Source organism: Poecilia reticulata, chromosome 14 (assembly GCF_904066995.2).
Source record: "Poecilia reticulata chromosome 14, P_reticulata-male-v2, whole genome shotgun sequence".
NCBI lineage: Eukaryota > Metazoa > Chordata > Actinopteri > Cyprinodontiformes > Poeciliidae > Poecilia > Poecilia reticulata.
Window position 1 is genome coordinate 12,562,254 of NC_088843.1, and position 8,316 is coordinate 12,570,569.

The window sequence follows — 8,316 nt, forward strand, 5'->3', positions numbered from 1 at the left end:
TGTTTGGTGCTTGATTGACTCGACAAGTAAAACTGAATCCAAGAGCAACCAGGAGATTCTGGCTTATTGACTGTCGTGTTATCAAAAGTATGAATGTACACGGAAATATTCAAAGACCGTTCCTGCTTCTTTTCATTAGCATCACTGAATGAATAGCGCTATGAGTAAGCCTACCGTTCTCCCACCCCCCCAGCCAATCAAAATGCAGAAAGTTACCTGTGATTCCAGAGCAGGAATGCTCCGTGAAAGCTCTGTGATTCTGCATGTTTTGTGCACGCAACCTAGTCTCCCTATTCTTAGCAGAAAGCAGGGAGAACATACTCTGCACACAGGGATGACGACTCCCCATTAAATGCACCTTAAAGTTGCAGGAAGTTAGATATTTTTATCTTGTGTTTCCCCTTTTTAACAGCACTCTGGTCAACTAAAAACCACCCCTGCTTTTTTTTTTTGTTCCATGAAAGACTGGCTGCTGCTTTCTGAAACCTCATAACCTACCAGAGGTTTCCCCCCGCCCCTCTTTTTCCAGACGATGTTCACCTCTTTACAACCACATCTTTACACATCCTCTGATCGAGGACATGCACCATGTCACTAAATCCATCATCTCAAACTGGTTTTGTGGACTTGACAGGGAATCTTTGCCGCTTAATTTACTTCAACGTCTCACCACGGTGAGATTCAGTCAATAAGTCTGAAGTTGTTCTCTGAAAACTAAAACACCAGTGGAATGATTTTAACCTGGGGTTGGCACTGTGAAGAATTAAGACGGTTTCTGACGTGTCAATCAGATTTGAGGATGTGTGTTTTAATTTACAACAGCAAACTGCGATTAAATAGCTCTCTATCCGACACTTTATCAATGCACAAAAAATGATACTCTGATTCATTAGTAAAGTTAGAAATGGAAGCAGAAGTTTGCAGGAGACAGCAGAAAGTCTCTAAACAGAGGGCTGAGTCCAGGCAGAATTTGAAAGCAGAATCTTCTTGTTGTAAATTAACGGAGCCCAACACTTTAGCACTGTGATGCTAGTTTCTCTTGTCATCGGGTTAAAAAAAAACAAATAGTTTAGATTTATGTAGAGCTTAGTTGTGTTGTAATGATCTGTTCCAGTTGCTTCCTCTAGGGGTCGCCCTTGCCTCCTTCTCTCTCACACCACCCGTCCTTCCCTCCCTTCATAGCCCGTCTCAGTGCTCTTTCTCTTTTCCTTCTCCCTCTCAACTCCATAATCAACATCGTCTCTCCAGTATTTTTTGCTATTCCTCCTATTTCTAATTTGATCTCCATTTTGCACACTTCCTGGGAAAACCTAAAGATTTCAATATCCTTGTTCTTATGGGCTCTAGGAGTCCTGAATGAATGAGGCTTGTGGTTTCACGTCACAACCACAAACTTCAACGAGACATTGAAGCTATTTAGAGTTGCTATGTGGTATTGCGCCCCCCTGAGTCCATAAATGCCTCTGCCAGGTTTGCACATTTAAAAGTTCCCGCTCATTCTTCTCGGTAAGTTTGATTACATTCAGCCAGATTTGATGAAGAGTGAACTCCACTTTTAAATTTGTTATGTGATTTATAAATGTTATGTATTTTTGTCACAACTGACCTGAGTTGCAGCTCAACTTGTCTTCCCAAATGCTTTTTAGTCTCCTCTCTGTCTCTCTGTCCTGCAGTGTTGGTTTTCTGCCACACGTAGCATTTTGCATGTACACCATGAAATGATCCTTTTGGCCTCACTTGACCGGCGAGCACGTGGTCTGTAGCAAACTGTAAACAAGACTTCTTGCATCTTTCTTTCCGCAATGGTTTTCTTCTCACCACTCTTCCATAGAAGTCAGATTAGTGGAGCGCAGCTCCTCCAGAGAAACCGCAATATTTTCTAGTAGGCTACTGACGTCGCACAGAACTGTATTTATCCTTTAATAAAACGACGCATTTTACTAGCGTGGAGCCTTATCACCTATTACTGGCCTTTTTAAGAAGAAAGTACGGAGCAAATTTAGAAAAAACATGCAGCACAGCCTTTGTGCCATAACACGCCTGTTGTATTTTAGATTTGAGGTGTGAGAGTGCGAAATGACTAAACTGAGTGCGTGCTTATATTACCCTATGTGCCACCTTTTATAGAGTCAGGGTTAGACAGATGTCTTTAAACCCATGAGTGATGACGTGCCGAGCCAGTTAAGTCAGAATGCAATAGCCGTTGGATGAAGGCCTTGGAGACTAGACAAAACCTGATGGCAGTCTGCACGACAATGGGACATTTCGAGAGCCTACAACTAAAAAGCTTAGAAAAACTACTTTCAGCATAGTTTTTTTGTTTTTTTGTTTTTTGTAGGTAAAATCCACTAATAATTTTGTATCTCATGAGCATGAAGTATATAAATAAACATGATAGTAAAGCATCAAGTTGTAGTGCAAGAGATGGAATCCAGCTGCAAGCTGCAAGTAGCTTTTCTTAAAGCAGTGTGTGCTACGTAGGACTTTATTTGCATCACTGACGCTAATGTGGTAACGCAAGTAGTTGGTTCCTGATGATATGGTGCAACTTAGGCACTTCCCAAAACCTAAATTACAATACACCTTCTCTTAGTGCAATAATGGGCTTACTGACACAAAGTTCAGATCCCGTAGCAAGATAGGTGAAATTTTAGTGCAGCTGCATTTATAAACGTCAAGAGTAATTGCAGGAAATGCAAGACAGTCTGATAAGTGTGGTCTATGAAGAGTCATAAGACGGTTGGAGGAAAGGCTGGAGTTTGCAGAAATTGCATGCGCTCACTGATCATTCACTTTTATTACAGGAATTTGATGCATCTTGACTTTTTATGTGTGCACACTGAAATGAAGAAGCTCAGCAGAAATGCCATGTGGCTCAGGGAGGCACTGGGCGCTTCTCTTCTCCCTATAAGCTACTTTAGCTGTAGCAGGCACACATGCAACCACGCTGCATGGTTCTGCGAAAGAACCAAAAGCAAAAAAAAAAGAACAAAAAGAAACAACTACGACAACATTCTTTAAAAAGCCTTACTCTCTGTTGCCTTTGATGTTACAGAGACACATTATCACACAGCAGTAATTTACAGTGCATTTCCATTTTACTCTCGTTTGTACCTCTTCCAACATGTACGGATGTATAAACTGGTTGCTGTTCTGTAAGTTTACAAATGAAAAAGTTTCACAAAATAAATGCACGCAAAAAGCTGCATGCAAGTTAAATGAACTTTGCAAAAAAAAAAAAAAATCAACTTATTTCCAGGCTGAAAGTGGAAGCCTAGAAATACATCATCAAACAACTAATCAGGCTGGCAGTTCTTCAACGCTTTTCCACGCCGTGTTGCGGCCGTTCTGTCTGTGCAGTGACCTCCGTTTGTTGAGAAGTGACACCTCACTTGGGGTATTTGACAAACTGACACTCGCTGATACAGAGTGTCCAACTCAGCTTGTCAAATACACTAAGTGGGGGGCCTGATCGCCGGAGAGAACTGAGGACAGGCTCTGCGGTATAAATGAACAAATTACTTTTGTCGGCACAGATAAAATACACCATAAAACACCGAGGTCAGATGCATACCTTGTTTGGGTTTCTCCATCCCTGAGCAGATAATGTGCAGAAGACCTTAGCTGTCGACCTGTCACCTGCCTGTGCCGAGTTTGATGAGTCGGAGAGCAGCAGCGGCAGCCGTCTTGCCTCTGAAGAGCGCTTTTGCAGTGATGACACTGAGCACAAGATAGTTCGTTTGACCACTGAACTTCAACGCAGCAAAGAGGAAGTCAAAACAAGGAAGATAACTGCAAAGCTAGCGCTCAGGAAATATGTGGAAATAAAGTGTCAACATGTCACAGTTGTGAAATGCTGCTGAATGCTTTAATGGCTCAAAGTTTTTTTCCGTTTTTGAGACAGTAGTTTGAAGTGGGTTCAGTCACCGTTTGGCGCCTATTTTGCTGTGCTAGTGTGCCAATGAATGCAGTGACTGCTAGAGGGAGGTTTCTGCTGCTCTTTTGTGTTAACTTGAAGTGTGAATGATGTTTAATTGAGTTGGTACAGTCACCTTCTGCTGCTTGGTGTTTGAATCTGTCAGGAGCATTAAACTGAGAAAACATCGCTCACATTGGCATATACTCTTTCACACCACGCTTCTTTTTTTCAGCAACTAAAACACACTAAGCACAATACTGTGAAACTTCCTCATATCACTCTGGGCCAGCACACAGTGAGTCACTTATAAGACTTCCCTCTGCAGCTACAACGCTACTGTAATACACACACACACGCACGCACACACACAGCACACACACAGCACACACACAGCAAGTGAAGTGCTACTGAATTTGCTGTAAAGCAGACTAACCGAGGCAACAGGGCAGATTATTCCTGATTGGGATGTTCCAAAACAGGCTGCAGGGAAAAGATGCCCAAAGAGAATTAGATTATCTCATGATGGAAACCACGTTGCTACAAGTCAGTGAATGCATCTTGAACATCTTTCAAACTGAGCTAAGCTGAGGTTTCAGCGTCTTTCTTTAGACCTTCGGCTGCTTTTTCACCATATTTCAGCCCTGTGTCTCAGCAGCTTAGGAGTAATGTGGGTCTGTTAAGACGGCAAATTTCAAACTACAGTTGAAACCAAAAACTTACATGCAAGACACATAAAAAAATGTCTTTCTTCAAATTCATAAGCTTAAATACAAAACTATCTTGTTTAACAATGTGGAAAAGCTCAGATGATTATGTTATGGCTTTGGAAATCTCTGACAGGCTAACTGTCACTTTTGAGTTAGTTGGACACACCTAAGAATGTATTTTAAATCCACACTCAGAAAACAAAGTTTATTTTTTGACACAGTTGGAATGCCAAAAGAAAAATTGCCAAGATATTGGGAAGAGAAGAGTGGATCTCCACAAGTTAAGGTCCTGCCACTCAGGAAGAAACCTTTATTTCTAAAGAAGCATAAAAATTCAGGCAGAGAAGTCGTGGGTAGATCTGAAGAGACGTGTGTGAGAGAGAAGGCCTACAAACCCAACTCGGTTCCTCCAGTTCTGACAGGGGAAATGGACCAGAACTCCTGCAAAGTATCATGAGAAGTTTGTGAAAAAAAAACAAAAAACAAAACGTCAAGTCATAGAATTATGTCCTGACGCTGACCAAATGCTAATAAACTTCTGAACTAAATATGTTCTTGCTGGGTTTGCTGGCATTTAGCAAAGAGAAATCATTTTTGGTAAATATAACTGACCTAAGACAAGAAATTGGTCTGATTATGCTGTACATAAATATCTCTTTTCGACTGTATCATGAATCCATTCGCTCTCTTCTGATATCTGAGGTCAGAGGTAACAGGTCCGGCAGTACCCACCCACCCAGCCCCCCAACCTCCAGTCCATCCTGAAGGATCCCAAAGGGATCCCGGGTCAGAGGAGATATAAAGTCCCTCTGGATTACAGACGGACGTTTCCAGAAAACCTCCTAAACCAAATCACCCTGAAGGCGCCCCAACGAAATGTCTGAAAACTTTGAGCAATCTTGTCTGTCACATCAAATCCCAATGAAATACACTGAAGCTTGTGGCTCGGTGACGAAAGGTTCAAAGATTTACAGGTTCTCCGAATATTTTTGGCTTCACCATTGAACATAACCAGGATTTGGACCTGAACTGTGCAGAATGCAAAAAAAAAAAAAGAAAAGTTATGCATCAGCATTTGCTATCGCAAGTTTTTGAACAGAAAGAAGCATTGAGTAAAACACCCAAAGATGTGTACATCCTAACATGATGGGAGCTGATATGACTAACAGGGCGGCTGGAGCAGAAGAAGAGGCAAAAGTATAAAAAGTAGTTAACATTTTTTCCTCTGGTTATCTTTACTTGCACCAGCTGTTATTACTTTGTCATTGTGGTTAGGTGCAGCATGTAGATTACTGATAAAGTAGAAGAAGTTAGCTTCAGACTAAACTCAAGAAAGGTTCTGAGTATATGGTTACAACACAAAACTAGAGCTACTTGTAAATAACAAAAGCAAAGCAATATATATATATATATATATGTTGTTAAAGCCCTTAATTCATGGAGAAATGTCTTGAGATTTAATATCTTCTTAATTAAAGCAGCTTTTTTATCTTACTGTGAAACTTGACACGTCAAAGAAATGTAGGTTTATTTTTAATGGGTTATTTGACAAAAGTGATGTTTGGTGAGCGCCAGAATGAAACGTCACGGAGAAGTTTTATCGTTAGTATAAAGCAGCAAACTAACAGACTGACTCATTCTACTTAAAACACTTCACACTCTGTTAATTTGGTTCAGACAATGCATCTTATCTTAAAGCGGCAGTTTAGAGTGTTGACCATTTCAACACTCCTTTTGAGCCACTTCTGCCACAGGCATAGGGGAAGTTCAAGAGGAAAAAAAAACAGCATCTCTCTTTAGTGTTCAGTTGTTCAATTTCCTATTACAAAAAGAAAAAAACTGAGGAAATTTTTAGGTAAAACATTTATAATAGCACTACAGAACTTTTAGTATAAGTTTTTCTCTCTCTTTTTTTATTGTACTTGCTTTTATGCATTTCTCTGACAAAGTTTTAAATGTTGGCACCCAGCCATGCATGCAGTAGCTTTAGGCTCTGGAAGCATGCGCTTAAAAAAAACAAACAACAACAAAAAAAATCGGAAGAATTTCCACAGTCTGCACTTTCCTTTAAAGGGTTAAACTGTACCAAACAGAGAGTTTCTTATTTACCTCGCCTGCCACTTACTGAGTTTGTTGTACATTTGAGTTTTGAGTCTGAATCTGACTGTTTCTAATGGGATTATTGTCACACTGCTGTGTGTGACATTTGTGGGAAAAAAAAATAGACTGAGAGATTGTTTTTTTTTTTCCCGACTGAGCTGTTTGCAGAAATATAGTTTGCAATGCTTTTGAAGATGATGCACAAGTCTCAGTGGTTTCCTCTTGTGTTTAGTGGTTGATATGTGTAGGTCATAAACTTCAGTTTTAGTTTTTAACTAAACTTTAGCCAGTTAAATGCAAAGATACATGTTGAATTTAAACTACATTTGCGAGCTACATGAAGCTATTCCTATTCCTTTACATATGCATTGCGTCCAGAGAGTCTGACTTACTTGCTGGCTTTCAAGTTGGTTATAATAGAACTTCAGACTTTCTGACACTCTTTTTTTTAAAGTGCTGTCACACCGTTTCTCATTTTGTCACATTTATTGGGACAGTGACGAAATAGAGCACAGTTTTGTGAAAGAGAAGGTCCCCAAACTTTGGGGACGTTTCTGTGTCTTATGATGCGTACCTGTTTCGTATAGCGTGTGCGTGTTGGGATGAAGGGTGTAAAATGTCTGCATAGCTCAGCATGAGCTTAAGTATTATTGTTATTACTATCAGGACGTTGCTACAACATGTGGATAGATAATAAGTCAGCTGGCTTATCTGGAGACCCCAACATCGATGCTAAAGAAAAGGAAGTGTAAAGATGATGCCAGGGCAGAATATGTTAAGTTAGATGATTGAAAATAGAAGTAAATACGTGTCTTTCTGGTGTGAAAATGCTCCTAGGAGTGTCCTCCAAGCGTTGTGACTAAATATAGTGGATATTAATAAGCAGCAGTTTGTCATCAGCATGCGGTCATTAAAAAAGACATGTTTTTATTTTTTGTTGAATCTGATAAATACCAAATATGGCACCGACACAAAAGAGCATTTTAGCATCAATAAGATGATTTTGCTAAAAACCATCTGATTAAAATGTATTTGAATTTCAATTGTAGGATCTTTTGCTGTGTCTGTAACTTTAGACCAAATCCAAAAGATTCTGTATCCTGCTGGTTTTGTGTTCTGAATTTGCCACTTTTTTTTCTTTTTCTTTTTCTTAAAGACTCTTCTTCCTCACGCTCTTCATCAGTTTTCAGTTTTAGGGTGTGAAACTGTGTTTGTTATTCAGTTGTCCTCATCGTTTTGTCTGCAAACATGGTTAGCAAAAACTATTTAAGTCCAGCTTCTAAATGTTGTACTTCAATACCTGTTTGATTTGCCAGTTATATTATTATCATCAGGAGAAATAAGTCAGCAGCAGGAGTGCACCGTTTTGCAGATGACGCCATCCTTTAATTAATTGAGAGGCATGCTGTTGTTATTCTTCATATTGCCTTTCAGCTGCTGCAGGCATTATTGTATCTTTTACTATTTGATTTTCAGGGTCCATATTAGGCATTTAGATTTTTTTTGTTTGTTTGTATAAAGGGTTATTTTAGGCTTTTATCATCTTAACTTATCAGTCAGGAAAGAAAACTAGCTCAGACTAACTGTTTG

General features: G+C 39.8%; 1 long non-coding RNA gene across 1 annotated transcript; it reads right to left on the minus strand.

Moving 5' to 3' along the window:
- Positions 1-2,778: 2,778 nt before the first annotated feature.
- Positions 2,779-5,970, minus strand: LOC103475707 (uncharacterized). The gene is made up of 2 exons (XR_535354.3): positions 3,575-5,970; positions 2,779-3,498 (listed from the first exon to the last, which is right to left on the minus strand). It is a non-coding gene; the product is annotated as an uncharacterized LOC103475707 (long non-coding RNA).
- Between the last annotated feature and the right edge of the window lie 2,346 nt (positions 5,971-8,316).